General features: G+C 39.4%; 2 long non-coding RNA genes across 2 annotated transcripts in view; one reads left to right on the top strand and one right to left on the bottom strand.

Annotated features, from left to right (window-relative positions):
- The window catches only part of LOC135974358 (uncharacterized), a 154,255-nt gene that overhangs the window by 105,769 nt on the left and 26,251 nt on the right, over positions 1-22,235 (bottom strand). The window lies entirely within an intron of this gene.
- LOC112061803 (uncharacterized) lies at positions 13,392-21,369 on the top strand. The gene is made up of 3 exons (XR_002890401.3): positions 13,392-13,841; positions 14,245-14,732; positions 16,160-21,369. It is a non-coding gene; the product is annotated as an uncharacterized LOC112061803 (long non-coding RNA).

A 22,235-nucleotide genomic window follows, 5' to 3' on the forward strand; every position in this document is an offset into this window, starting at 1 on the left:
GAAGCACTGGAATAATGGTGAAGGTGAATTTCTCATAACAACTATAAATAGCAAAAAGCTACCTCTTGTTTTTCCTGCCTGTATCAGATCTCTTATACACTATGACCAAACCTTCTGCAGCATAACTACAGAGCAAAAGAGTGAAATACATGAGGACCTCACCTCTGAGTGATAGTGAATATACATAAAACAGTATCTTTAGTTAAAAGAAGTAAAGTATTTTAATAAAAACTCCTAATTTGGGCACAACCCTTTCTCTCTATGGGCCTTCCTGACAAATATTGCTTCCATTGATTGCCTTGCCAAGGACTGCCTGATTTGAATCCCAGATAACTGGCTTACAATTATCTTCAACCCTTCATTTGTGAGATATGAAAAGCATGACTTGATGATCAACTGTGACTCGTCACATCTCCTCACAGCATGTCTTATGTAAAAATCTCATAATAAAGAAGAAATTAAGACATGTCAAAACTGTAGCTGCCTGTGTGCGCCAAATGAAACTCAGCATGGGGACTGTAAAAATGCTAGCTAAAGCAGAGAATGTATTAGTCATAGTTACTTTTTATTATTTATTCATTGGTATTGTGGCAACACAAAATGCCCCAGTGAAGAATCAGGCCCACATTATGCTAGGCACTATACACAGACTTCAGAGGTCAAGTAAAGTTATACCTTTTGACATCAAAAGTATGGTGAAAGCTTCCTAGGTTTATGTTACATATGCCATGGAAAATTACTTTGACTCCATTGGCTTCTGTAGTATTTTGAAAATATGTTCACAATAATATTCTATTTCCACCCTGGTAATGTCAGTGGGAGTCCTGGCAGTACAGTATTTAGACGCATTGAGAAAATAATAGGATTTACAATAGCTGGCAATTTGTTTTCCACTGCCATGGTATGTGTGTTTTTGTTAAAGTCTTTGTTGCTGTTGGGAACTTCTTTCTGTCTATTTCAGCTCTCTTTTACAATGAGGTATTTATTTAGTGCCAATCACTGTAGTACAGAAGTGTTTTTCCTGCTGTAGCTCTACTTAGTAGACTAATATAAACACTACAGACTTTTTGGGGGGAATAGGCATTTAAATTTTTAAAGTAAATATTCTAACTGCTCATAACTCATGTGCCTGCTTCCTGCAAATGCTCTATGAAATGATGAACAATGAATATTCACAGAGCAAGTGAAGTTGTATTTACACCAATAACTTTATTCTGAAAGGTATGCTCATCTACTTAGGGAACAGAATCATACCATGTCTCCTATATGATTCTAATAAGAACTAATCAACAGAATCTCAATTTTGAACATTGAACATACAGATCAAATTTGTACTATTTGCAGAAATTAGTCAAATATTTCAGATAATGAACATATTAAAGCTGTTCATAGAAAATTAGAGATAGAAAATAATTATTTACCCAATTCTATTCAAGAAGCTTGTGACATAACATCTGAATGCCTGTGCTTATGATTTTGATACTCCTGTGGCTGAGAATATAGTGTGTACTGCTAAAATGTTTCCTCACCATTATTACCTGCTGCTAAAAACTTATTTGGGTTATTCAAATTGTGCACACAAACACCATAAAATCCAGGGAAACAAATTTGTTACATAACAATTTAAGCAATATGCATAACTGAAGAAAATCTATACATAAAGTGTTGCAAATGAGGAAGGTGAGTTTCAAATACCAAAACAGACATAACCTTAAGTACTAGGGGGAATTCAGAGATTATAGAGCTGTTATGAACTTACATGTGGTACACGGAGTTGACTTGGACTAAGCAGGGATAGGAAAATTAAAACAAAATAAACTGATGAATATAAAATTGGTTGTTCTTTCTGCTCTTTGAACATGGGAACTGTATGTCCAGGACAGATACAGCATCCCTTCTGATTCCAGCCCAACGCTTTCCATGAGACCCCATGCTCAATCCTTTATGTGGGGCTTAAATGGTGGAGAAGGTCACCTTACTTGAGTGAATTTTGGCAATTGTGTGTATCTTCGATTGTCCACCAAGCATACTTCAATATACCCCAATGGTAGAGTGACCAGATGTCCCAATTTTATAGCGACAGTCCCAATATTTTGAGTCCAAGAGAAGTTGGTTATTTTTACATTATTTGTATAGCCTGACAACTAGTTGTGGCTACTGAGAACAGTGTTATGATTAATTTTTGCCTACACAATTTTTTCCTCTTCTACAACTTTGTCCTTCCTTCCCCATTTTTGTTTGTCTGTTTATTCATCTGTTATATTTTGCCTAAATCTTAGATTGTGAGCTAAAGGGGCAAGATGACAATCTTTGCGTGGTGCGCTTGTAATTAATGTCCTCAACAGGCTAATGGACATCGATTTGTTAATCTCCCAGTAAGATTAGCAACGCAAAATTTGTTTAGAGTCTGTGTCTGGGATATCACCAAAGAACCACCGGACCAACTCTTTGTATGTACCAACTCAATATGGGAGGCCTGTCGTCACATGCTACTAATGTCAAGGTGAACAGCACTAACGTTGCTGCTCTCAAGAAACTCACGCTGCAGACTATGAGCAAGCTACAAGACACAAAATTCATAGCTATGAACTAATAGCCTCCATGAGCATCAGGCACAGTGTTAAAGATGTCTCAGTCCCGGAGGAATCCAAGACTATGGGAATCTCTGTTGTTGTGGTAAACACTGTATAACTGCCCATAACAAACGTCTTCAAACCTCCAAATCTCAAATGGCCAAAGCCCACATTACCATCTTTTATCCACCCAGCCACGTACCTAGGTGTCTCTCAGAGCCACCATTTCCAATGGGATATAGCAGAAATGATGCAGCTGGTGAGCAACTCACAGACTGGGCCTTGTTCACAGATGTCCACCTTCTTTTTGAACTTAAACAACAAGGGACTTTTTGCTTGGCCAGATGGAACCCTGAACCTGGAACTTTACTTTCTGATTAAAGACTGTAGTGGTGTTCCTTTGCAAGCTTCACAAGCAGTCTTTGGACACTGTCCTGTAGCCATCAGCATCCCACTATTCTGCAGGTTTGCTTTGGAGTTCTGCTGATTGAATCAATGCTGAAATAGTGCTGGAATTTCCACAAAGTTAACTGGATTGCATATACCTCCGAAGCTGAATATGGGATAAATTGTACCAAGTCAATCCCAGAGAATGATGCCTGCTTTGTTCACCTTCTTACCAAAGCAGAAGTGAAACATATTCCTCACAGCTATCGCAAGGTCTATATTAAACTGGAGTATGTTAATGTGAATTAGGTACCATTTAGTTTGTGCTAGTAGGATCTACAGAGGGAAGTTACAATGCAACACTGCAACTCACACACCCCTAGCCTGTGCTGTGGGGATATGTAGACAAACCCTTAGACACCTAACATGCTTAAGCACTTTGCAAGTCCCATGAGGAGCCTACCTTCATGTTTAAGTGCTTCAATATCTTTGTGAACCAGGCCTTTGATGACTTGTTCTGGTCAATCAGGAAGCATATGGCAGAGCAAGGAATTGAACATAGGTCTTCCAAGCTCCAGGCTAGTACTATAACCACTGGCCCATCCTCCATTTCTCGTTCCAGGGCACAGGATGGAAGGCCATGCTGGAGCTATCGTGCCAATCCTGTGCCACCTGTGGATTCCCCTGTTGGGGAAATTTTCAAACAACTGCATCTGTGACCACTTTGCACAGCTTGACTAGTGTAAAGCAGCTGTAGCAGGGGGCCAGGATTAGTCCAAAGCATTTAAAAATGTACATCTATTTCCCAATCTGTCCCTTCATACTGAAATTAAAAGACAGGAATTAATTTTAGCAAAGGATGATTAGTCACGGATTAGAGTTTAATTTAATATAATTTTTCTGATAAATTACCAATTAGTGTAGCCAGAAATAAAAATATTTTACAGATCTATAATCAAGCCAAAGAATTTTTGGAGTCTCAATTGCCCTACTACTAATAGTGTATTAAATTATCCTGATATACCTTCAGCTGATTATATCAAGGGCTGTTCTCTTCCAGAATTTAAGAAATTAGTAATACTTTAAAAGATACAGGGATACTGATTATTGTTATTTTTCATCTGTAATATTCCACTGCAATTTGAGTTGGATATTGATAAGTATGTCTGAGACCTACCGTGCACAGCCTTTCTTCAATAAGTGATGTTAGGCCAAATTCTTAATTTAGCCTTATTGTATATTCTGGCCTGGATTCTGTAAAGACAGACCCAAATCATGCCCTAATACTAGGGATACAGCACCCTCATGATTCCTCATATAACTGTGTTTCTAGAATTCCCGTAGTGGCCAGTCCCTTTTAGAGGGAATAGTGCTGCTAGCTTCATAGGCGCCATCTTTATGAGTTGCCTAGGGTTGCTTAACCCCTGCTCCGCCCCGGGCCCTGCCCCCACTCCACCCCTTTCCCCACCCCACCCCCATTCCACCCTGCCTGTTCCCGCCCCGCCCACCTCTTCCTGCTCCTACCTTGTCCCCTCCTCCGAGCGCACCCCATCCACGCTCCTCCCTCTCCCCCTAAATGCCTCATGTATGCCACTGAACAGCTCATCTGCAGGAGGTGGGAGGCGCTGGGGGGGAACGGGGAGGAACTGATCAGGGGGCTGCCGGTGGGTTTTTCTGTGGGTGTTCCAGCTAGCTTAACTGTCCTCTGTTCCTCAGATCCAACTAGTGATAAAATTCTGAGTGGTCAAGGTGAAGGGAAACTAGTGTACCACTTGTACACACCACCGCGTATGTAGTAGGCAGCTGCAGGATCACCCCAGCTGTCAGACCATGCTCCCCTTAGGGACAGCAGTCCCTACCCAGGCTGATGAAGGAGCTGGACGTTGCTATGAGCACTTTTAAGTTCTACAGAGGGTTCTCGTCAAACGCTTGCATGAGGAGTAAAGGAGAATCTTCCTATCCTCTCCACACCACTCCCTACAGTACACCCAAACACAGAGTCAGTGCTAAGGAGTCTGTCCCTTCCCTCTGAACTCTCTATATTCCTTTTACTGTCATCAGTTAGAATCAAAACACCTGGTACAAAGGTATAAAGGTTTTTTTACTCATGCACACAGAATAAGCCTAATGCTTCAGACCACTTGATCATCATGCCAGTGTTAAACAAAGCAGCTGTTATATACTGGAATGCCAGTGTTTCTGCTTAAGTAAAAAATTTTATGAACACTCCAAGACAACTGTAAATGTTATCTGTTTGCCAATATTTAAAGAGCTGAAAGTCAGAAATGCCCTTGCCAACTATTTTTGTCAAGTGTGATTTCAAAAATCTTGAAAAAGCCAACTATTGGCAAATGAAACATGTTAGTAGTATTATCCCACATAAGGGAATATTGTTCTAGCCAGAAACTCACTAGTGTCTTATATAAAATAAGATTTAGCCAAAGGTTTGCAGTTTTAAAGGATTTTTGTTCACCTAGGTAAATTGTTCTAACTCTAAAAAGAATAAAATAAACATAGTAATTGCTACATTGTACTTTCTTTACAATGAACAAACATGAGTATGTAAATTGTATATAGTAACTAATATACATACACACATACTCTTTCTTAAGACTGCGTGGCATAATAAATTCAGTTATTTTCCAGTGTATAATATTATTTTGGGACTGTTAAAAAAAATTCAATTTCTTTGATGTAGCACTAGCTCCCTGCAGTTCAGTCTACCAACTGCAGACATATCTTTGCATGCATTTTTAAAGGAGTCAGTTGCCACGCTAAGCAAAATGCTAAGTTGCAGGTTAGATAGACCATCTGACAGGTGGTCTGTACTTGTCAGCTTCCTGTTTTTTTCTTATTATTAAACCTAGTCCGAAAAAGCAAGCAAGGGCTTAGCCCACATGAAAATGCACTACAGCACAGCTGCGTTGAGGGAAAGACCCAACATGTTCCAATGCACTATAGTACAGGGAGCAAAAGAGTAGCCTACAACACTCTAGTGTGATCTTCTGACCAACAATATTTATGTAGATCCAATGACCACAATTACATTTCCGAGCAACACATCCACTACCTGTCTTATATGGAGTGTGGCTATGCTTGTCACATCAATGGCAGGCAGACTTAATGTTCCACACTGCTCTCTTGACCCTGGTACAGTGCAAAGGGCTGTAAATGGGTAAGTAGAGGATGTTCACGTCACTGGATTCAAGCGTGAATTAGGAGTTAATTATATTAAAGATGGGAATTATATGTACCATGAGGAAAGAACATGTAGGATACTGTTGGCTGGAACAGTCATTCAGTTAAAATGGAAGTAGATTATGAAGGTTTAGCTCTGAAATACAATCAATTTTTCTGTCATTGTGGGAAAGCTGACTGAAAAAGGCTAGGAGGCAAAAGACAACTGATAAGAGGGTTTATAGAACTGGTCACATTATTCATTACATGAAAATATGATATGGAGAGAGGTCTTGGAGGCCAAATTTAGGCTGCGAGGTAAGAGATTGAAGTTCAGGACCTCCATGGTAGCATTCTCTGAAATGCTTCCAGTTCACGCACAGGGCCAGTTAGACAAGCAGAACTGCAGGTCTCAATGCGTGGATGAGATGATGGTGTAGGGAGGAGGGGTTTAGATTTATTAGGAAGTGGGGAAGCTTTTGGGAGAGGGGGAGCCTATACAGGAAGCATGGGCTCCACCTAAACCAAAACGGAACCAGATTGCTGGCGCTTAAAATTAAAAAGGTCGTAGAACAGTTTTTAAACTAAGGGCTGGGGGAAAGCCGACAGGTGCGGTGGAGCATGTGGTTCGGACATCCCTTAGGGGAGGATCTATAAATGGAGATTCCCTATGCCCTAATAAGGAGGAGAGGATGGAAAATGGTAAAATACAGGGAGGATCTGATAAGAAACAGTCAAATGAAAAAAAGTCCCATTCAATTATGTCATGCAATAGGGGACAGCCAAAAAATGACAAGTTTTTTAAATGCTTATATACCAATGCTAGAAGCCTAAATAATAAGATGGGTGAACTAGAGTGCCGAGTATTAAATGAGGATATTGATGTAATAGGCATCACAGAATCCTGGTGGAATTAGGATAATCAATGGGACACAGTAATACCAGGGTACAAAATATATTGGAAGGACAGAACAGGTTGTGCTGCTGGGAGAGTGGCACTATATGTGAAAGAAAGCGTAGAATCAAATGAAGTAAAAATCTTAAATGAACTAAATTGTACTATAGAATCTCTATGGATAGTAATTCCATGCTTGAAAAATAAGAATATAGCAGTAGGGCTATATTACAGACCAGGATGGTGTTAGTGACTCTGAAATGCTCAGGGAGATTAGAGAGGCTATTAAAATAAAAAACTCAATAATAATAATGGGGGATTTCAACTATCCCCATATTGATTGGGTACATGTCACCTCAGGACGGGATGCAGAGATAAGTTTCTTGACATCTTAAATGACTGCTTCTTGGAGCAGCTAGTCCTGGAACCCACAAGAGGAGAGGCAATTCTTGATTTAGTCCTAAGTGAAGCACAGAATCAGGTCCAAAACGTGACTATAGCTGGACCACTTGGTAATAATGACCATAATATAATTAAATTTAACATCTCTGTGGCAGGGAAAACTCCACAGCGGCCCAACACTGTAGCATTGTATTTCAGAAAGGGGAATTACACAAAAATGAGGAGGTTAGTGAAACAGAAAGTAAAAGATACAGTACCAAAAGTAAAATCCCTGCAAGCTGCGTGGAAACTTTTTAAAGACACCATAATAGAGGCTCAACTTAAATGCATACCCCAATTTAAAAAACATACTAAGAGATCCAAAAAAGAGCCACCATGGTTAAACAACAAAGTAAAAGAAGCAGTGAGAGGACAAACGGCATCCTTTAAAACGTGGAAGATAAATCCTAGTGAGGAAAATAGAAAAGAGTATAAACTCTGGCAAATGAAGTGTAAAAAATATAATTAGAAAGACCAAAAAGGAATTTGAAGAACAGCTAGCCAAAGACTCGAAAAGTAATAGCAATTTTTTTTTTAAATACATCAGAAGCAGAAAGCCTGCTAAACAACCAGTAGGGCCACTGGAGGATTGAGATGCTGAAGGAGCACTCAAAGACGATAAGGCCATTGTGGAAAAACTAAATGAATTCTTTGCATTGGTCTTCCCTGTTGAGAATGTGAAGGAGATTCCCAAACCTGAGCCATTCTTTTTGGGTGACAGATCAGAGGAATTGTCCCAAATTGAGGTGTCATTAGAGGAGGTTTTGGAACAAAGTGATAAACTAAACAGTAATATGTCTCAAGGACCTGATGGTGTTCACCCAAGAGTTCTGAAGGAACTCAAATGTGAAATTGCAGGACTACTAACTGTCATCTATAACCTATCATTTAAATCAACTTCTGTACCAAATGACTAGAGGATAGCTAATGTGACCCCAATTTTTAAAAAGGGCTCCAGAGGTGACCCTGGCAGCTACAAGTCAGTAAGCCTCACTTCAGTACCGGGCAAATAGGTTGAAATTATTGTAAAGAACAAAATTGTCAGACACATAGATTAACATAATTTTTTGGAAACAGTCAACATGGTTTTTGTAAAGGGAAATCATGCCTCGTCAATCTACTAGAATTCTTTGAGGGGGTGAACAAGCATGCAGACAAAGGAGATCCAGTGCATATAGTGTATTTAGATTTTCAGAAAGCCTTTGACAAGCTCCCTCACCAAAGGCTCTGAAGCAAAATAAGCAGTCATGGGTTAAGAGGGAAGGTTCTCTCATGGATTGGTAACTGGTTAAAAGATAGGAAACAAAGGGTAGGAATAAATGGTCAGTTTTCAGAATGGAGAAAGGTAAATAGTGGTGTCCCCAAGGGATCTGTACTGGGCCCGGTCCTATTTAACATATTCATAAGCGATCTGGAAAAAGTGGTAAACAGTGAGGTGGCAAAATTTTAAGTTAAGTCCCAGGCAGACTGCGAAGAACTACAAAAGGATCTCACAAAACTGAGTGACTGGGCAACAAAATGGCAGATGAAATTTAATGTTGATAAATGCAAAGTAATGCACACTGGAAAACATAATCCTAACTGTACATATACAGTGATGGGGTCTAAATTAGCTGTTACCGCTCAAGAAAAAGATCTTGGAGTCATTGTGGATAGTTCCCTGAAATCATCCACTCAATGTGCAGTGGCAGTCAAAAAAGCGAACAGAATGTTGGGAATCATCAAGAAAGGGATAGATAAAAAGACAGAAAATATCATATTGCTTCTATATAAATCCATGGTACGCCCATAGCTTGAATACTGCGTGCAGATGTGGTCGCCCCATCTCAAAAAAGATATATTGGAATTGGAAAAGGTTCAGAAAAGGGCAACAAAAATGCTTAGGGGTATAGGCTTCCGTATGAGGAGAGATTAATAAGACTGGGACTTTTCAGCTTGGAAAAGAGGCGACTAAGGGGGGGATATGATAGAGGTCTATGCCTGCTAAACCCAGGGTTGTGAGTTCAGTCCTTGAGGGGGTCATTTAGGGATCTGGGGCAAAAATCTGTTTGGGGATTGGTCCTGCTTTGAGCAGGGTGTTGGACTAGATGACCTCCTGAGGTCCCTTCCAATCCTGATATTTTATGAAAATCATGAGTGGTATAGAGAAAGTAAAAAAGGAAGTGTTATTTACTCCTTCTCATAATACAAGAACAAGGGGACACCAAATGAAATTAATAGGTAGCGGGTTTAAAACAAACACAAGAAAGTATTTTTTCACGCAACGCACTGTCAACCTCCTTGCCAGAGGGCGTTCTGAAGGCCAATACTATAGCGGGGTTCAAAAGGGAGCTAGATAGATTCATGGAAGATAGGTCCATCAATGGCTATTAGCCAGGATGGGCAGGGATGGTGTCCCTAGCCTCTGTTTGCCAGAAGCTGGGATTGGGTGACAGGGCATGGATCACTTGATGATAACCTATCTGTTCATTCCCTTTGGGGCACCTGCCATTGGCCACTGTCAGAGGATAGGATACTGGGCTTAATGGACCTTTGGTCTGACCCAGTATGGCCGTTCTTATGTTGCAAATGTAGCCTTTTTTCCTGCTCAAGAATCATTTGTGATCAGAACCTGATTTCTATGAATGTCTTCATTGCTCATAAGTATTCACCAAATAGCGTATTTTGGAAAATCCCAACTTTCTGTGTTGTTTGTGAACAGATCACAGACTATTCATGGTGTGCAATTGGTGACTTAATTCATATGGTACCGTTTCTATTTTCCTGACTGGATGTTAGAAACTTTTCAAAGAAGAAACTAACAATTGGCAAATACTGAAGAGTAAATACATTTCTGGTATGGATTTTTGGATGAATAATCATATCTTCTAAAATTTGAGAGACTTTAAAATACCAGGCAGCTGTACAAATACTCATGAACAGTGAACAACATGCTTCAAAAAAGTAATAGCAAATTGAACTCACTGCCTCGATTCATAAACATACTTGTGAATAACTTTGTGTTTGATCAGCTCTAGTCTTGGAAATAAAAAAGGAGGAGGATCGTAAAATGAAAAGGACAGGAAATTCCCAAAAATAGAGAACAAATAAAATTGAGTTTGTTTTATAATCTTGATATTATCCAATACATGGACAATTGTCTAGTTCAGTGCAGAAATTAGCTATCATAGGATGATCTAAAACAATGAAAAATAAAGCTGAAAAGGCAGCATAAGTTGTGAGACAAAACTTAATCTCAAGCTAAAATCCTACACTTCAAAAGAAAGAATAAAAAACAATGATAGAAGCTTTTAAAAAATGCACAAACTACCTCAAAGAAAGTGGCGCATAACTAACTTCTTTTAGGGAAAAGGGCATCATATCTGAAACTGCTGGTAGAGAGATTATAGAAGAAGGATGAAGAGAAACAGATGGACAATTATCTGAGAGAATGCAAAAGCAATTCCTTGGGCCATACGAATCTTATCTGAACTGGAATCAACTGATAGTCCGGGAGCATTTAATTTGGGGAAAATGTTAAATACAAACGTGAACAAGTGATGAAAGCTCCCATCAAAGATGTTTAATGTCTATCAGAACAAATCTCACTCTCTCTTTCCCACTATCTTCCATCACAACGATACTCAACCTATGTGCTAAACCTTCATATAGCAAGATTAGAATTAAAAGGGAAAGCCCTGCTAATGAAAGCAATGTTTCTAAATAATGAACCTACTTTTTCCTGTAACATCTGTGAACAACCTGAGGGACCCTAACAAATATTGAATGAAAAAATTCCTCATAAGAAGGAGAAAAGAATACTAGTCTAACTTTGACTAAAGCATTAAACAAAGGCTGAAGGTGATTCTTAAAATTAAAGAAACATTTTGTTAAAGAAATTTAATCAGCTAAAAGGACATGTTCTTGAAAAAGTGATCTGTGCCAAAGAATGCATCTTAAAATCTTCTGCTTAGTGTGAATAATCTTGCAGAACAGAATTAAAAACACATCTGGCTTATACAGCAGTTCTTATCTTTTGTTTATATTACATGGATGTAATGAGTGTCATGAACCTGCATTCTTACTCTGCCTGCCTTCAGCACAGAAAGAGAAACCAGTATTTGCCAGTAACAGTAAGCTCTGTGAATTTGAATAAATGAATGAGTCATGATTGGATGAACTATTCTCCCTTTATTCTTATACTTTTGCTTTAATAAACCTTTATCTCAGACAAATCATTGCCTTGTGTGTGTCTGAGTGGTGACAGTAAGAATCCAGAAAAAAAATGTTTTTGGTCACCAAACTCTGGACACTCATTAATTATTAAATTATATAACTGCAAAATAAAACCAATGGCTCCAAGACACTGAAAACCTTGGGTGCTATGGATAGAAACACTTGTGAGAAAGGTAAGGGCTAGATGGTGTCCTGGTGACAGCAGCTGTTTTTCATAGACTTTAAGGTCAGAAGGGATCATTATGATTATCTAGTCTGACCCCCTTAAGGATGGTGACTTCATAGTAATAATGGATATTCACAGTGTTTCAGTGGTAAGTAGGAAAAAATATACCAGCAGCTCCTACAATAACATATCAACAGATACGCCATGTATGCTTACATTTTCTGATGTGAACAGGAAACATAAGGGAGAAAGAAATATATTATGTCAGTGGAATGCCAGCATATCAATCAGCGGATTGAAGACTTCAATGTGGTCGGCTCCAATGCACTAGGACAATGGTTTTCAACCTGGGGGTCAGAGACTATGTCTAAGATTTCCCCAAAGGGGTCCACACCTCCCTTCAAAGAAGAATTTGGCCCTCCGTGTTTTAAGAGAAGAGGCAGAACAAGGAGTAAAGATAACAGAAATCGCCTTGTAATTGACATTCTAGGCAGATGTATCCAAGCAACAGTCAAAGTAATTAAACTATTTGGGCATGTATCATAAGAAAATGTGTGCAAAAAAGGAATATATTTTGCACAAAATACAGGTAGCAGTCCTGATGAGCTGCAGAGAAAACTGTCCTTTTGTGGAACCTAGAAAAACTGTCACCATTATATTACTTCATTTCACAGTGTACTAAAGCACACCAAGACAAAGTGACTAGTTAAAAGATTGCTCATAAAACTGATTAATTTTTCTCAGGTTTTCAGCTCTTAAGCTTGGCACCAGACACTACATCATATTAAATTATTGCACAACTTTTGTAATGCATATTTAGGTATCTTTGTAGAATAAGGCACTATTATAGTATTGCTATGATATCATGATCGTTATGGTTCAGAAGACAAACTTTTTTCCAGGTGCTTATAACTTTTGAAAATATATCACTTTAAATTTTAAAAAACACACACTGCCCGATTTAAAGTGTTTCAGGCTTGTTGTCAACCCAATGGCAAATACTTTTGGGGTAAAAAGCCCTCATATTTGAATTATCTGCATGGAAAAAAATATGATTTTCAGTGAAAAATATGATTTTGAATTAAAAACAAGTTCAGAATCTCAGCCCACTCAAATAACCATGCTCAGTGAAAAAGAAACTAAATGCAGAAAACTGTACTGATGCATACCAAAATCAGAAAATTTAAAATTATGGTACCCACTGCACTTGTAACACTGCCACTGTGCAAATAGGGTAACAGATTAAGCAGTGCACATCGAGTCATTAAAGTAATGGCACACACAGTAATTCAAAACATTATGAAAGCAGACGAGAATCAAGTTTAGGTTACTTTGAGAAACAGAATTTCTTGACTTATGTTTACAAAACATTATGTTAACAAAAGACCTGAGTCTGCCTTAAGTAGAAGCCAAGAAGCTCTAGAAGATTGCCTTTGTGGAGTTTCCTCCCACTCAAAAGTAACCATGGTTTCACCCCATAAACACAAGAGTGAAGATTGATGGGGATCTGCTCAGCCCATGGAGCCATTAACATGCCCTGTGCCTCTGCTGCTCTGGCCAACTTGCATGTCTGCCCTTACTCCCTGGTATATCAGACCTAGATTGCTGGGGACTGCCTAGCTGGTGCTTGCTCTTGTTCCCCAGCATAAAATGGACTCTGCTGTTATGGAGTCCTTTAACACGGCTTCTGGCTTTTCCCCTCTATAAGGAGCTATTCCAAAAGCCACTTAAGCCAATGAAAAGATCCTCTGACTCCAGTGGGCTTTGGATCGAGCCCCATGTGCTGTGTGCAGAGGGGACAAATGTACATCCCCGCCCATCTCTGTCACTTCTAATTCACTCCCTCAACTTGGAAATCCACAGAACTACTGAGAGTTCTCAGAGACTCAGGAGCAGAGAGAAATGCTGCTGTGGAGGCAATCTGATGCTACCATATAGAAGGGGAGATCCATGTGTGGAAAGGACATATCCCTCAGGACTACAGCTGGTAGGAAAAACATAGTTTCTATTGTGCAGGAAATTCTGACATTGTGAAATTTGTTATTCCGAACTGGAACGAAAAGCCAAAAATATCAACATTTCTCAAAAAACACAAAATTCCATCAAATGGTTTTGATAATGTTGAAAGCAATATAAGCTATTAATCATTATATTAATATATAATATTTTATATTTAGAATTTAAGTCAAAATGAAATCAATCTAAATGATAAAATAAAAACAAAACACTGACATTATTGAAATGAAATGAGAAAAATAAAAACAATTTGTTAAGCCTCTCCCTTTCCCCCAGAAATTTGGTTGAAATCAACACATTCCTGTGAAATGTTTCAATTTTGATGAAACTATATTTTCAGACAGAAAACTTTTCCATCAATTTTTTTTTATCAGCTTGACTCTGGGCACAACGTGGCTCACAGGAGTTTTCTTCATGAAATATGTCTGCTTGCACAAAACAGTCATCTACAATAAATTACATCTCTAAAGGGAAGGAAGTATCACAAAAGGTAATTCTGTGTTGTCAGCAATAAATCATCTCTCTGTCATGAACTGAATGAGCTATAGAAAAAGTGAATAGAATCTTCCAATGGAAATTGCAGTCACAAACATGTACTAACAGGAGCAAAAGAAAAGAAAGATCCCTGAAAATGTTGTGAAAGATTGTTTGATTGAAAAAAAATCATGCAAAAATTACCCAGATCCATGCAGAACACACCTCAAGACGATGACATCTGTTTAGCCAGGATTGGCAGAAAATGATGACTTCCTTTTAGGAAAGAAGAAATTTGACCTTCCCTAGGGTAAAAGACCCACAGTTGTTTCCAGTGTAATCAGAGAAGAAAATACATATGGAAAATATATCCTTCTTTGACTGAAAGGTTAGTGTTCATCTATGTTAAATGGTTGTTTTATTGTAGGAACAGCTGACTATTTAATGGGACAAATGCTTTCCTTTTTCATAGTTGCATTTCGTACCATCAAGTACTGATTAAGCATGATGAACAGTGAACAAGAGAACGCATAGAAATATACACACATGCCACTGTGGTAGTAATGGAAGACCTAACTGCTCAGGCATGGACTATAGAGAATGTTAAATGAAGGGCTGGAGAGGAAATAAGGCTGCAGTTAGTTATTGGATCACTTATAGTGGCCTTTTAACTCAATATACACATCAGTCATCTAGAAAAGAAATAATACTAGTTTCGGTTGGGAGTAACAGAAGATGTGATCAAGGGCACAAATGTAGGAAAAACATGGGAAGCAGTGATCATAATCTTATTTGATAAAGGGATTGAAGTTGCTATCACTGAAGGTTTAACTTAATTCTTTGTCCCAGAGTCAAAAGAGACAATAACAGCATGCAACGGTATTAATATAGTTAAGGAAAAAAAAGCAACTAGAACATCCCAAAGACTGAGACACATTTCTGTTTGGAGGCTATTTGGCAGTTTAGAAGCATTAAAAGCTGACAAAGCAGGAAGACATATAGTGCTTCAGAAAATTCTGAAGGAAATACCAAAGCTTCTGGCAAAGAATGTTATTTAACAGGGACAGTGCCAGAAATCTCAGCATCTAACACAGAACCTAAAATAAATGGACAAGGGAGTTTAGATCTATACATTCTATCTATAGATTCACTAGCTGCCACAACTTCTGCTTCGACTATTGCTGCTGGTCTTGCCCAGATGGCTGCATTTTCTTCTCTCTTCTGCTATTGCTTGTAATCAGGGCTGGTGCTACCATTTAGGCATACTAGGCGGTTGCCTAGGGCGCCAAGATTTGGGGGCACCAAAAAGTGGTCCCCCAAATTTTTTACAGCGTTCCCACACCCCCTCCCCAAGCGCGTGGTCTCCGCTCCACTTCTCCCGCCTCCCACGGCTATTTGGCGCCGTAAGCCTGGGAGGGGAGGAGAATTAGAGCTGGGGCGGCGTGCTCGGGGAGGAGGCAGAGCAGAGGTGAGCTGGGGTGGGGAGCTGCCGCTGTGGGGGGGGCACCTCAGGGCGGGGGGGGAGGGGGAGCTGCCGCAGGGCTAGGGGTGGGAGGCACAAGGTGGCCCTGCTTGTAATGCAATTACAGAATGTGACCCAGACAATTACTACTGCTTTTGCCACAATCATGAATGATAGCAGCATCCACCTCTGCTTTTACCTCTTTTCTTAAATCAAATATTTTGAGGGACTTTATTGATGCTGGTTTAAAAACAGTACAAAACTTTTCCCTGGCTTGGTTTCCTCTTCCTCCTTTTCCCTCACCCCACTACTGTATTGTTTATATTTCCTTTCATTTTTTGTTTTTTTTCCAGTCTTGTATGCAACCCATCAAATTCTCTTCATCCAGTTCTCCTGCCAAATGAATGATTCCTCTCAATACCAGACAGAATGGCTAGACTCAAGCGGCCAGCTTTCACTGCTTTACACCAAGTTTGTTTGTTTTGTTAACAATATTTGGGCCAGATCAAGACCTGGGGCAATGTAACCGCAACTCCATGGAAATCAGTAAAGTTGCATCACCCTGCTTACATCACCCCAGGACTCTTCCCAATTCCTGTTTGATGTGACCTATGCATTTTGGTTTTGTTTACAAAGGTGCTGAACTGGTGACAGGTGCATCATTACTTTTTGCTTTCTGGTTAAACTGAAAAAGGGCTAAACCCAACTCCCCCTGAAGTCCATGGAGAAGCTCCCAAAAGAGTTCCAGTTTATTTTCCCACATGGATCATTTCACAATGCTATTCCACAGAAATGAAATTCTGAAAATCAAGGATGCCGAAATCTGTGGAGATAGTATATTCCATGCTGACTGCATTTCCATCAACTATATTAAATCACTTACCTAAAGCTGTTTAACAACCAAAGTGCTGCAGTTATCTAGGTGCCTTGTGATTCTTTGGTTTTAGATACAAAATCAGACCTGGGTAAGTGCTGACAAAGCCTGGTTAGCAGTTACATTTGCTAACAGATGACTTATTATTAAAAATTATTAAAATATAAAAATACATTTATTAATCCTACTCACTTAATCACTGAATGATACATCAGCTAGGGAACAGAAGTGCATGGAAGTTGTGTGCTTGGATTAAAACATTTGCTGTTCCCTTTTACTTGCATCTTGAGGTAAAATATCTGCTACCTAGCACATTTGCACTTGCCATAAACTCAAGTCTCTGAATTGTGTGTCCAACATAGTCGAGCAGGTAGGAGATCTCTTTGATAAAAAAAAATTAGAAGGACCTGATTTACCATTGCTCTGCATCTGTGTAATTATTTTCACCAGTGCAAAATGCTATCAAATCAGAAATGTAGCATTTTGCATTGGTGTAAACAGTACAAAGTGCACAGCAAAGTGAATCAGGTACAAGAATGTTCCGTTCTTACAGAGATTTGTTTTGTAACCTTCTCTAATCCAACTGTTTGATATAGTTTAATCAGTTTTAAATATGTTCATTTCTTTTATGTGAATACCTCCACTTCCCTAAAGATTTATGCCTGGATTGCATCATAGTTTGCCTATAAAAGTCAGGATAAACATAATAGCGTGAGGGGCTGTCGTTCTTCAGAAGTACACTGTCATTTCGTTGTGCACAGGTAATATCTGAAGAAAATAACCATCCAGAAAGGACCCTGTTGTTTTCTGTTCATATGCTTCTGACCATGAGTATCATTCTGTGCCATCCCTTTAGACCTGTGGTCATATGGAACTAGGTGACTGCCATTCCCTTCGAGTATACTGTCAGTCCTTGTCAATACACGTTTCGCTTTAATGTAATTTATCTCCTTTTAGTATTTTCTGCACCGATTACACTAGGATGCTATTACTTCTATATGCCCCATTATTTTTTACTGTATGTTCTACACTCAAATTTCCTCTTTCTAGGGAGAGTGTATTAAGAATTCTGTGGAGCAAGTTAGCATTAATATACTGGAAAAGATGGTGAAATGAGACTTTCATTTACAATTCTATGAAAACACTGAAGCTAAAATATCATAACAGGAAAACAAGAGACTATTCCATTTTCATTTATCTGAGGAAAAACAAAATAAAGTGTAAACAACTGTCTGAAAAAAAATCAGTTCAACCAATATTATTATTATGATTACTTATTATTTGTATAGCAGTATTATCTAGAGGCCAAAAACAGGCAGGAGATGGTATCTACCCCTAAAGTGCTTCCAATCTAAAGAGACAATGCACAGAAAATGAAAATAAGAAATAATCAGAAAATTCAGGATGAGGGAAACAGTAACAAGGACCATGTATTTACCTGAGCTGGCTGGTGACAAGCAGCAGTCCTTATGATGAGTTAGAGAGTTGATCCAATTGGAGGTCAAACAAGGTAGTGAGGACGAGAGGGCCAGAACCCAAGGGTCAAATGAGATTTCATTGTGGAAATTGCTAAGAAGGAGTGAGAGACTGAGGTGAGAGAATTGGGAGTCAAAAATCAGGTGGTTGGGAAAGTAGGGGAGCAGATGATTGAGGGGGAGAGGAGAAGGAACTTGAACGGAGAGGAGGGAGGATTGGTAATGGCTTGATTGAGAGACAAGCCATACACCCCCAACTTGCTCTTCTGGGGAATATTAAGGGGCAAGGTGTGTGAGAGAAGAGGTGGATGTAAAAGATGGCAGCTGCGGAGGAAGTGTCAGTGAGGGGTTGAATACAGGTCTCAGCGAGTGCCAAGAGATGGCAGAAGCGAGAACTGCAGAGGCTGTGGATGTCAGTGATCTTCTCGGAGCCAGCATTGCAGGGGGAGCGGAGGAAGAGAAGGGAACATGTAAGGTACCACATGGAACGTTCAAGAGCTGAGAGATGTTCAGCACTGGATATTACAGAGATACCTGGAAATTAACTTTAGCAATAGAAAGCCCATGCTCAAAGACTGCTTTGAGAGCCAGTTATAATGTGACGATAGCGTGGGTCTGTGGCAATGAAGCTACTCAGCATCCTGAAAAATGGGTACATTGGAGTAGCCATTGAAATTAGAGCTGGCTGAAAAATCTTGACATTTTTCATATGGAAAAAATAGGAATAATTTTTCCATTAATATTTTTGTGAAAAAATTGATCATTTTGAATCAGCTCTAGTTGAAATATAGATCTTATTCAGAGGTCAATCAGGAAAAGGAGGCTCAATTAATGTACAGTTGGATGTATCCTTTGAGCAATGCCAAAGAGCTGATTTATATATTTATATATATACACACACACACACACACACACACTGCTACAACCTCATCTTAGCTGTGATAGCAGCCGCTGCCATATATAAAATTGTACAGTTACTCATGTGTAGCTTGCCTAATGGTGAGTCGTCCCCCCCCCCCACACACACACACAATATATGGCAGAGTCATCATAAAACGCTATGTCTAACTTTACAGTGGGGCGGTGTACTTGACTGGAAAATAAAAATGTATTGCTGAATACCTGACGAATTAGTACTGGTTGAGGGGGTGGCAATTCATTGGTCACAGGTCCATACAGCTATGATATCTGCAAATTGAACAGTGATTTAACACAGCTGAGGAGCTAACAATGCACCATAGATTCTAGCGACATGGGTATTTGTCTGTGCCTAAACAAGCATTTTAGTATCAATATTTCTCCTAATTAAGAGAATAAGACATAGAATAGCCTTTCCAGTTTAGAACAAAGGTCCATATAGTCCAGTACCATGTCATAGTGTCATACTTCAGAGCAAATGCAAGGAACCTCATAGTGGACAATTATGGACTAAACTATTCATTGGTGAAGTTTCTTCCTGACCCTTATCAGTTTGTGGCTGATTTATACCATAAAGCACAAGCGTTTATATGCCATCATAAAAATTAATCCTCCCTAATGCAACTGAGGATGTTCCCCATATCCATCTAAAATGTCAAACCGTTTTTTGAACTCTACTAAGCTCTTGCATTGTATGGCAGTGAGTTCCACAGCATATTTATTCACTGCTAAAAAATTGTTTCCTTTAATTAGGTTTAAATTTGTTGCTTTTCAATATCTCATTCTTGTATACGAACGCCAAATGTAGCTCCCTCACACCATTCATTGTTTATTTCTCTATCTTGTCTCCATTCAAAACTAAAAAGTTCCAATCCTGGATTACATCTCTCATCATGCATCACTGTATCTCCTCTTGATGTATCAGTTCGTATTTGTCAAAACAATTTCATTTGCTATCCTGCCTTTCATTCCCCCTACCATTGCTAGGTCCCTGTGAAGTTATAACTTTCATTTACCTATCTACCAGTAAATAACTTATTGTCATAATCCCCCTCACCTCTGAGCACCCTCTTGCAGCTGGGTGCAATAATGACTACGGTCACCACCTCAGTTTCCACTCTCAAGCTCCTTCAAGACTCCACCACAAGTTCTCTTGGACCCAATATTACACCTACCAAGGGCTAATGTATTATTCCACAGAGTGCAAATAGTCCTTACAAGTTCCAAAACACACTCCATTTATCCCATGTACAGTGCACAGTCTCCATAAACCCAGTTCCAGAAGCTTCTGCCGTACATGGGCTTTCCATTAAGTCCTACCTATTCTTTTATTGGAACAACCACCCTGGGTTCTTTCATCAGAACAGCCACCTTGCAAGCCTTTACCTGGGAAAGGTAAGCAAGCTAGCCACTCTGCTGGTCTTCTAGCCCTCAGGCCTCTTCAGCCTTCCATACCTCGCTGTCTAACTGAAGGCTGTCAGCAGGTTTGCCCCTCTGATGGTCTCCTGCCCTCAGCTTTCCACAGTGAATTCCAGCAACTCCCTCCAGGGACCTACTCCTTCTTAGCAGTGGAGGTGAGTATATGTTTAGAGTCCACATAGTTCTGTTTCCAGAGATTGTTCTGACAGAGACCCTTAGTAGTCTCTGATGCCCCCTGGTGCTTGATGTGATGTGATGGGTAAGCAGCCATCGCTGCAAACAAACTGCTAGGAAAGTGTTAACTCAAGTCTTTTCCTATTTTAAAATTATACTAATTGTTTTATAACAAACCTTCCCCCTTTTATTTTTGACTGTTCTTATCTGATGAGACTGTAATAATTTCATTTGCACACTCTTACATTTTACACATGGCTCTTCAATGAGTTTGGTTAGAATTTGGTCAACCCCGCCTTCAGGTGTTATAGATAGCTTAGGTGTCAGAGTAATACTCTGCACTTCTGTAGCACCTTTCAGCTGGGGAACACAAAGCACAAAAAGCAATGATTTTAGCCTCACAGCACCTTTGTGAAGCAGGTAAGGATTATCCTCCTCATTCTACAGGTGTGGAAACTCAAGCACAGACCAGTTCAGTGGCTTCCCCTAGGTCACAATGTGGCAATGCTAGCTATTGGCTATCTGTCTAGATTCTTGTAACTAGGCCTTGGAAGGATTCTTTTTTTAAATCGACAAACGTTGATTTCACCGTACATACACAAACTGATGAGAAAACATTTCCATCTATAGTACTCGAAATTTACAGATAAGCAAAGTAAGAGAACTGATGCTTGAGAACTTATTAGAGTTTGATTTAAGGACATTTGTTTTGTAGATTTTAACATGTAATGTTGACAAGTTGTATTTTAAAGGTTATAAAGCTTTACCTTTTGAATCTCAATGTCCACTGTCATTAAATAATTATTGTCCTAATTCCCCCCACCAGTATCTGATCCCCCATAATTTCCCACAACTGAAAGTTTAAATGGAAAAACTGCTCATGAACACATATTAGCCATCAAAATTAGAAAAAAGTCAAATTCTGCCAACCCTAATTACAGTGCTGCCTCTTTCCTTTTCTCTTCAATGCTACTTCAAGCCATGAAGGAGCATAATAAATCTAAAAAGGTCATTGTTACTCTTTGCTCTGCAGACAGCGAGTTGTGTAGTCATTCTTACCGGCTCCAGTAAGGCATTTGAAAGTTTTAACCCGGTTCCTGAGAAATCTGATGAGCTTTCCCCATAAAGCTAAGAGCTTCATTGTTCCTGAAGAAAGTGGATGGCAAACAAGAACACGGCCCGAGAATGAGAGGCACTCCAGCCAACGGCATGGGGAATGTTCCATGGAGAACTTTGAAAATTAACAATGCTTTCTGAAACTGACCCAGAATCCTGTGGGGGAGCCAGCATAGTAAGTAGAATACTGGCTAGAAGTTCTCTTAGGCCCCAATTCAGCAAGGTAATGAAAATATTGTTAGTGGATAAGTGTGCTTGGAGGTAGTTCTTCATTAGCTTCTGTGTTATGTTATCCCAAAATGTGAGGTTTGACATTAGGATGTAATTTGCATGGTCTGCTGGATCTCAAAATGGTTTTGAGACAACTAGGGGAACTATAGCATAGTTTAGGCGGATGGTAGGTTCCCCTCTTCACAGTTGGTGTAGACAGTTGTTTAGCAGCATTGCCAGGTG

Source organism: Chrysemys picta, chromosome 11 (genome assembly GCF_011386835.1).
Source record: "Chrysemys picta bellii isolate R12L10 chromosome 11, ASM1138683v2, whole genome shotgun sequence".
NCBI lineage: Eukaryota > Metazoa > Chordata > Testudines > Emydidae > Chrysemys > Chrysemys picta.